The sequence below is a fragment of the Rutidosis leptorrhynchoides genome, chromosome 3 (assembly GCF_046630445.1).
Source record: "Rutidosis leptorrhynchoides isolate AG116_Rl617_1_P2 chromosome 3, CSIRO_AGI_Rlap_v1, whole genome shotgun sequence".
NCBI classification, from domain to species: domain Eukaryota; kingdom Viridiplantae; phylum Streptophyta; class Magnoliopsida; order Asterales; family Asteraceae; genus Rutidosis; species Rutidosis leptorrhynchoides.
Window position 1 is genome coordinate 270,090,671 of NC_092335.1, and position 10,675 is coordinate 270,101,345.

Below are 10,675 nucleotides of genomic sequence, written 5' to 3' on the forward strand. Positions count from 1 at the left end.
ATCAACTTGTATTATATATTATGTAATCTTGAGATACCATAGACACGTATACAATGTTTCGACCTATCATGTCGACACATCTATATATATTTCGGAACAACCATAGACACTCTATATGTGAATGTTGGAGTTAGCTATACAGGGTTGAGGTTGATTCCAAAATATATATAGTTTGAGTTGTGATCAATACTGAGATACGTATACACTGGGTCGTGGATTGATTCAAGATAATATTTATCGATTTATTTCTGTACATCTAACTGTGGACAACTAGTTGTAGGTTACTAACGAGGACAGCTGACTTAATAAACTTAAAACATCAAAATATATTAAAAGTGTTGTAAATATATTTTGAACATACTTTGATATATATGTATATATTGTTATAGGTTCGTGAATCAACCAGTGGCCAAGTCTTACTTCCCGACGAAGTAAAAATCTGTGAAAGTGAGTTATAGTCCCACTTTTAAAATCTAATATTTTTGGGATGAGAATACATGCAGGTTTTATAAATGATTTACAAAATAGACACAAGTACGTGAAACTACATTCTATGGTTGAATTATCGAAATCGAATATGCCCCTTTTTATTAAGTCTGGTAATCTAAGAATTAGGGAACAGACACCCTAATTGACGCGAATCCTAAAGATAGATCTATTGGGCCTAACAAACCCCATCCAAAGTACCGGATGCTTTAGTACTTCGAAATTTATATCATATCCGAAGGGTGTCCCGGAATGATGGGGATATTCTTATATATGCATCTTGTTATTGTCGGTTACCAGGTGTTCACCATATGAATGATTTTTATCTCTATGTATGGGATGTGTATTGAAATATGAAATCTTGTGGTCTATTGTTACGATTTGATATATATAGGTTAAACCTATAACTCACCAACATTTTTGTTGACGTTTTAAGCATGTTTATTCTCAGGTGATTATTAAGAGCTTCCGCTGTCGCATACTTAAATAAGGACAAGATTTGGAGTCCATGCTTGTATGATATTGTGTAAAAACTGCATTCAAGAAACTTATTTTGTTGTAACATATTTGTATTGTAAACCATTATGTAATGGTCGTGTGTAAACAGGATATTTTAGATTATCATTATTTGATAATCTACGTAAAGCTTTTTAAACCTTTATTGATGAAATAAAGGTTATGGTTTGTTTAAAAATGAATGCAGTCTTTGAAAAACGTCTCATATAGAGGTCAAAACCTCGCAACGAAATCAATTAATATGGAACGTTTTTAATCAATAAGAACGGGACATTTCACATTCGACCAAGCACATCACCATGGGGAGCTCCTATTTTGTTTGTTAAGAAGAAGGATGGTACATTTAGGTTGTGTATTGACTACAGAGAGTTGAATAAACTTATCATCAAAAACCGTTATCCACTGCCGAGAATTGACGACTTATTTGATCAACTACAAGGCTCGTCGGTTTATTCGAAAATAGATTTACGTTCTGGATATCATCAAATGCGAGTAAAGGAGGATGATATTCCAAAAACTTCTTTTAGGACGCGTTATGGTCATTACGAGTTTATGGTTATGCCGTTTGGATTGACTAACGCACCAGCTGTATTCATGGACCTTATGAACTGAGTGTGTGGGCCATACCTTGACAAGTTTGTCATTGTTTTCATCGATGACATACTTATTTACTCAAAGAATGATCAAGAGCACGAAGAACATTTGAGAAAAGTGCTAGAAGTATTGAGGAAAGAAAAAATGTACGCTAAGTTTTCAAAGTGAGCATTTTGGTTGGAAGAAGTTCAATTCCTCGGTCACATAGTAAACAAAGAAGGTATCCAGGTAGACCCGGCAAAGATCGAAACCGTTGAAAAGTGGGAAACCCCAAAAACTCCGAAGCATATACGTCAATTTTTAGGATTGGCTGGTTACTACAGAAGATTCATCCAAGATTTCTCCAAAATAGAAAAACCCTTAACTGCATTAACGCATAAAGGGAAGAAATTTGAATGGAAGGATGAACACGATAAGGCGTTTCAGTTATTGAAAAAATAGCTAACTACGACACCTATATTGTCATTGCCTGAAGGGAATGATGATTTTGTGATTTATTGTGATGCATCAAAGCAAAGTCTCGGTTGTGTATTAATGCAATGAACGAAGGTGATTGCTTATGCGTCTAGACAATTGAAGATTCACGAACAAAATTATACGACTCACAATTTGGAATTGGGTGCTGTCGTTTTTGCATTAAAGACTTGGAGGCATTATTTATATGGGGTCAAAAGTATTATATATACCGACCACAAAAGTCTCCAACATATATTTAATCAGAAGCAACTGAATATGAGACAACGCAGGTGGATTGAACTGTTGAATGATTATGATTTTGAGATTCGATACCAACCGGGGAAGGCGAATGTGGTAGCCGATGCTTTGAGTAGAAAGGACAGAGAACCTATACGGGTAAAAGCTATGAATATAATTATTCATACTAACCTTACTACTCAAATAAAGGAGGCGCAACAGGGGGTTGTAAAAGAAGGAAAGTTGAAGAATGAGATACCCAAAGGATCAGAGAAACATCTTAATATTTGGAAAGACGGAACCCAATATAGGGCTGATAGAATTTGGGTACCAAGGTTTGGAGATGTGAGAGAAATGGTACTTAAGGAAGCACATAAAACCAGATATTCAATACATCCCGGAGCGGGGAAGATGTATAAAGATCTCAAGAAACACTTTTGGTGGCCGGGTATGAAAGCTGATATTGCTAAATATGTAGGAGAATGTTTGACGTGTTCTAAGGTCAAAGTTGAACATCAGAAACCATCAGGTCTACTACAAGAACCTGAAATCCTGGAATGGAAATGGGGAAACATTACCATGGATTTCATTACTAAATTGCCAAGGACTGCAAGTGGTTATGATACTATTTGGGTAATAGTTGATCGTCTCACCAAGTCAGCACACTTTCTACCAATGAGAGAAGATGACAAAATGGAGAAGTTAGCGCGATTGTATTTGAAGGAGGTTGTCTCCAGACATGGAATATCCGTCTCTATTATCTCTGATAGGGATGGTAGATTTGTTTCAAGGTTCTGGCAGACATTGCAACAAGCATTGGGGACTCATCTAGACATGAGTACTGCCTATCATCCACAAACTGATGGGCAGAGTGAAAGGATGATACAAACACTTGAAGACATGCTACGAGCATGTGTTATTGATTTCGAAAACAGTTGGGATCGACACCTACCGTTAGCAGAATTTTCCTACAACAACAGTTATCATTCTAGTATTGAGATGGTGCCATTTGAGGCACTTTATGGTAGAAAGTGCAGGTCTCCGATTTGCTGGAATGAAGTGGGGGATAGACAGATTACGGGTCCGGAGATAATACAACAAACTACCGAGAAAATCATCCAAATTCAAAAACAATTGAAAACCGCCCAGAGTCGACAAAAGAGCTATGCGGACAGTGAAAGAAAAGATATAGAGTTTGAAATTGGAGAAATGGTCATGCTTAACGTTTCACCTTGGAAAGGCGTTGTTCGATTTGGTAAATGGGGGAAACTAAATCCAAGGTACATTGGACCATTCAAGATTATAGATCGTGTCGGACCAGTAGCTTACCAACTGGAGCTACCTCAACAACTCATGGCTGTACATAACACTTTTCACGTCTCGAATTTGAAGAAATGTTTTGCTAAAGAAGATCTCACTATTCCATTGGACGAAATCCAAATCAATGAAAAACTTCAATTCATTGAAGAACCCGTCGAAATAATGGATCGTGAGGTTAAGATACTTAAGCAAAACAAGAAACTGATTGTTAAGGTTCGATGGAATGCTCGTAGAGGACTCGAGTTCACCTGGGAGCATGAAGATCAGATGAAGAAGAAATACCCGCATCTATTTCCAGAAGATTCGTCAACACCTTCAACAGCTTAAAATTTCCGGACGAAATTTATTTAACGGTAGGTACTGTAGTGACCCGAACTTTTCCATGTTTATATATATTAATTGAGATTGATATTTACATGACTAAATGTTTCCAACATGTTAAGCAATCAAACTTGTTAAGACTTGATTAAATGAAATTAGTTTCATATAGACAATTGATCACCCAAGTTGACCGGTGATTCATGAACGTTACAAATTTGTAAAAACTACATGTTGTGGTATATATAGACATATATATATATATATATATATATATATATATATATATATATATATATATATATATATATATATAGTTGACATGAGATTATGATGAGTAAGTATCTCACTAAGTATATTAACAATGTGTGATATACATAAGAAATGAGATTACTAAGTTACGAAACTCGAAATGATATATATAACGATTATCGTTATGATAACGTCTACTAAATACATATGTATCATATTAAGATATTGATACACTATATTTAACATGATAAAATAATATTTAAATATATCATTAAGTGTGTTACCAATGAACTACATATGTAAAAACAAGACTACTAACTCAAGAATTACGAAACGAGACTTATATGTAACGATTATCGTTGTAACGATATTTTAATGTATATATATCATATTTAGAGATATTCATACATCATAATGTTGAAGGAATTTAACAAGTTCATATATCTTAAAACCTTTTAACAATCATAATAAACGGAAGCGTGTAATAACCAATTCAAATTTGTTATCTTTAAACCAATTAAAGTTAAATCCCTTCTTGGATCAAGTTGTGAATATTATGCTTACAAATTAACAAGAAAAGATAGAGTTTTATACCTCCTTAAAACTAAGTTTAAGGGCTGTCCAAAATGGTAGTAGAATGATGAACAAAAGTGTAGAACTTCAAGCTTTTGATCCTCCAACACCACCCCTAAGTTAGCTAGACTTGGTAGCCTCAACACCCTTGTTAATCTAGCTTGAAACCCACTTCTTTGTGCTGAAAATTTCGGCCAGCAGCAACAATAAAAGATGATGATGAATGCTAGCTTCTAATGGTGAAACCTCAAGGGATTATACCCCAAACTTATAACCAACACCTTGTAAATTGGTTAGGATTTTGTTACACTAGAAAATGAGCTTCCAATAAACTCAAAGTCACCTCTCTATTGCTTGAAGAATTCGGCCAGAATTAAAACAAGCAAGAAAGAGAGCCTATTTTCATCTTACTTGATGTTTGAATGCATGTGTATCTTATCTTTTGGTCAAGGAACAAGTACATTAGGCTTTGTGCATTTTGAAACTTACAAAAGTAGCATGGGTGGACCTCTTGGTCCTCACAAAAACCGTCCCCCATGGGGATGTTTATAAAATTAGTCTTTTAAATTTTATAAAACAAGTTCCACCATGTATATGTTACTTGTTCCAATTTAATTACCATTTTATAAAACCTTTTATAAAATGTATCATAACACAACTATTAATCTTACAAATGATTAATACCATATCATATAAATTATCCAAATAATTTATCTCAAGTAATAATATTTTAGAAAACCGATTTTCTAAAGTCCAAGTGTCGCGTATTTATTTAAGGACCCAATCGTTAAGATTAAATACATTTAAGGTGTTGGTAAGTTTGTTATTGGGTATGACCCGACTTGGATCATAACATGCTAGCCACGTTAATTTAATATGTCTCTCGGGCATACGAAATACCTTCAATCTCCCACTTGCACGAGAAACATAAGAAATTAATGCAAGTGATGGATACAGCATAACACACCGTCCATCACCCTTAATATGTTATGACTTTGTGCCATTCAATAACATCATCCCTTTCGAGTTCCCATCTCGAATATGATTAGGTGAATCTTTCATTATATCCTTTCGTCCTAGATGTCATGTCCAATCCAAGAGATATAGAGTGATCACTTTCTTATAGATTTAACTTTATCAGGCCTTAGACATCTGACTCTCAACGAATAAGAGGGACAAATTCCATCTTGACTACATACGTCCTAGACACTACACTTCATACCATACCTGAAGCCTCCCTTATGAGCTACCATTTTCAGAATAGCGAAGGAAAGAATCAAGGCACAATATTTGGTGAATATCTGAACCCTATATGTATCTCAGGTAAGAGGATACAATGATATTCTCCTTTACTCAAGATTACATGTGATCAACCACAAAGGCTCCTTACAGTAATTCTTGAGAGCGGGTCTTCCAATATTTGTTTCCCACAAATATCTATGAACCTTGGTTGCAACCTTGCCCCATATTCAACCTATGAATGTATACCAATCCGAGTTCATAATAGTCTAAACCTCACACTTGTTCCCACAAATGTGATCGACTACGGAAATTTAGAGTAATTGCTTATTCATGGATGAAATATGCAAAATAGGAACATAACTCAAATAAATTAACACCATAGTTATATTAATGAGTTTGAATAATTTCGTTCCGGTACAATACTTAAAACAGATCATGACCAATCACTAGAATATCGAAGCCCTAATGCACAAACATGTCCTGCATGTTTTGATCCATGTAAGAGCTTCGTGAGAGGATCCGCTATATTAAGGTCTGTGTGAACTTTGCGAATACATATCTTTCCCTTTTCAACTTCATCCCTTATGTAGTTGAATCTCCGCTCAATGTGACGGGTCTTTTGATGAGCACGAGGTTCCTTGATTTGAGCAATCGCACCCTCGTTGTCACAAAAGATCTCTAGAGGGTCCTGAATGGAAGGGACTACTCCTAAGTCGTCGATGAATTTCTTCATCCATGCAGCTTCCTGAGCTGCTAATGATGCGGCGATGTACTCCGACTCTGTAGTGGATAGAGCAACAACATCCTGTTTTGAACTCTTCCAAGAGACCGCACCTCCATTTAATGTGAAGACATAACCGGATTGTGATCGAGAATCATCACGATCAGTTTGGAAACTCGCATCCACGTAACCTTTTACAGTGAGTTCCTCCTCACCAGACCCATATATCAGAAACATATCCTTAGTCCTCCTAAGGTATTTCAATATACTTTTAACAGCAATCCAATGACTGTTTCCTGGGTTATTCTGGTATCTACTTGTCAGGCTCAGAGCGCATGACACATCCGGTCTAGTGCATATCATTGCATACATGATTGACCCAATGGCAGAAGCATATGGGACTTTCTTCATTCTCTCTTGTTCATCTTTCGTGGTGGGGCACTGAGATGAACTGAGAAGTGTTCCCTTTTGAATAGGTACCAAACCTTTCTTAGAGTTCTCCATCTTGAACCTTTTCAAGATCTTTTCAATGTATGTACTTTGATTTAAACCTATCAGTTTCTTGGATCTATCCCTGTAGATCCCAATCCCCAAAACGTATTGTGCTTCTCCAAGATCCTTAATGGAGAAGCATTTGCTTAACCAAGTTTTAACACCTTGCATTGCCGGAATATCATTTCCAAATAACAATATATCATCCACATATAGCACAAGGAACATGATAATGCTCCCACTAGCTTTCTTGTATACACAAGCTTCATCACTATTTTTAATGAAGCCAAATTTCTTGGCCTCCTCATTAAAACGATGATTCCACATTCTAGATGCTTGTTTCAATCCGTAGATTGATTTCTTTAACTTGCATACCTTTTTAGGATATTTCGGATCAACAAAACCCTCAGGCTGAACCATATAGACATCTTCCTCAAGATGTCCATTTAGGAAAGCGGTCTTGACATCCATTTGCAATATTTCATAATCATAATGAGCAGCAATGGCAAGTAATATCCTAATAGACTTTAGCATTGCCACAGGCGAAAAAGTTTCATCATAGTCAACCCCTTGAGTTTGAGTGAAACCTTTTGCTACAAGTCTAGCTTTATATGTATCCAAGTTTCCATGTATGTCGGTTTTCATTTTGAAAAGCCATTTACAATCAACTAGCCTTGAGCCAGCAGGTTGTGTAACAAGTTCCCAAACTTGGTTGTCATACATGGATTGCATCTCAGCGTTCATGGTTTCCTGCCATTTATCTTTATCAATCCTTGATAAAGCATCTTGGTAGTTTATTGGTTCATCCAAGTCAACCACATAGCAACCATCCATGAGAAACCCATATCTCTCAGGAGGATTACTAATCCTACCAGATCTGTGAACGTCTTGTGTATTTTGATCATCCATTTGATCATTCTCAACATTTTCATGTTGAGTGCTAGTGTCAACCAATTGTGTATCATCTACTTGATCTTGAACCTCCTCAAGATCTATCTTCCTTTCACTATTTCCTTCCATTAGGAACTTAGTTTCAAGGAATTCCGCCTTCCGAGCAACAAATACATTCTGCTCGGATGGATCATAGAAATAATATCCCATATCATTCTTGGGATATCCTATGAAGATACACTTCGTGGATCGAGCATTCAACTTATTAGGGACGTAACGCTTAGGGTAAGCTTCACATCCCCATACCTTTAAGTATGATAGAGATGGAGGTTTTCCAAACCACATCTCATGAGGTGTTCGTTCCACTTTCTTAGTTGGGGCCATATTTAAAATACGAGCCGCGGAGCATAGACAATAACCCCAAAATGATAGAGGTAACGAGCTTTTAGCCATCATAGATCGAACCATATCCATTAGGGTTCGGTTCCTCCTTTTGGACACTCCATTAAGTTGGGGTGTTCCTGGTGGAGTAAGTTGTGAGATAATCCCACAACTCCTAAGATGATCTTGGAAAGCATCGCTTAGGTATTCACCTCCTCTATCGGTACGAAGTACCTTGATTGTCTTATTGAGTTGATTTTGTACTTCTTTTTGATATTCTTTGAATGCTTCAAAAGTTTCATCCTTATGTCTTAACAAGTAGACATATCCGAAACGACTAAAGTCATCAATGAAAGTAACAAAGTATCTTTCACCATTCCTAGTCATGGGCTTAAAGGGTCCACACACATCCGAATGTATTAATCCCAATAAATCTTTAGCCCTTTCATAGGTCCCTTTGAAAGGTGCTTTAGTCATCTTGCCTTGTAAACAAGATTCACATACATCAAACGAATCCATTTCATTTGATTTCAAAAGTCCATTCTTTTGAAGTGTATGCATACGATTCTTGTTTATGTGACCAAGGCGACAATGCCATAAGTAGGAATCACTCAAATCCCTTTTGAGTTTCTTGGTGCTAGTATGGTATATTGAGCTACTAGATGATGTGTCATCATGAACCAATTCATAAATTCCATTTGAAGGCGAAGCCTTGAAATAGAATACCTTATCTAAATAAATATGGATATCATCATTAACAAAATTAAGATTAAAACCACATTGTTTCAAACGGGAAATTGAAATAATGTTTCGACATAAGTCGGGTGCATACAAAACATTGTTCAAAATAAGTTCCAAACCACTTGGAAGTTTCAATACAAAGTCTCCTTGAGCCTTTACTTGCACCTTGGCTCCATTTCCCATAAAGAGACTTGATGTTCCCGCTTGTTTGTTACTTCGTTTGAACCCCTGCAAAGAATTGCAAATATGAGTTCCACATCCCGTGTCTAATACCCATGTATTAGAAGAAGTAATATTAAGCTCAATATATACCATATATATATTACCTGAGGTTTGCCCTGCATCCCTCTTGTCCTTCAACTCCTTAAGATAGACCGGGCAATTTCGCTTCCAGTGACCCATTTCACCACAACCGAAACACGGGTCTTCTTTGGGGTTTGCCTTCTCGGCTACCTTTTGCTTCTTAGCCTTGTTGATGGTTGGGGTAACCATCTTCCCTTTCCCTTTGCCTTGATAGGCGGGTCCTTTTCTCTTAGCCACCTTTGGCTTAGAGGTCTTACCTTTGAATCCACCTTGATCGATTGCTAACACGGGTAAAGCCCTTTTACCCATGCTAGTTTCTGCCGTTCTAAGCATACCGTGAAGCTCACCTATGCTCTTATCCATCCCATTCATATTGTAATTAATTATAAATTGATCAAACCTTTTTGATAGGGAGTTAAGGATAAGATCGGTGGCTAACTCATTTGATATGTTTAGGTTAAGACGGTTAGCACGATCAATAAGGCTCTTCATTTTGAGGACATAAGAGGAGACGGATTGGGTGTCATCCATACGACATGCATGTAGCGCTCGAACCGTTTCGAAGCGCTCGACACGTGCTTGTTGAAGGAACATCTCCTTCAATTGCGTTATCATGTCATATGCACTATGATGTTCGAAATCCTTTTGGAGTTCGGGTATCATAGTCCCAAGCATTAGGCAACCAACTTGCACCGAATCGGCACAATATTTGTCATAGTAAGCCATGCCCTCTACATCTTCTTCGTCCGGTTGGTCGGGAATAGGGTCTTCCAACACATACGCTTTATCCTCAAGTTTGAGGACAATTCTAAGATTACGGAACCAATCCATAAAGTTCGTATGGTTGAGTTTGTCTTTCTCGAGGAGAGACCTTAATGATAGGTTGTTCATGTTAATAGGTGCGTTAGGAATGTTGTTGTTGTTATTGGCGGCCATCTACAAAATTTAACAAAGTTCATTTAAGTATCGATTTTAAATTTAATAAACAATACCCTTTAAATCCAATTGAATTATTAAATTCTAGAATCCAACGATAAACCAAATTTCGGTTAGGTGACCTTTATCCCGCAATTTGATTTAGCTAGGTAGTCAATAAATGACAATTGCAATCCATTTGCAACTTCTAGAGTATGGGATCATGCAATCCTTTTG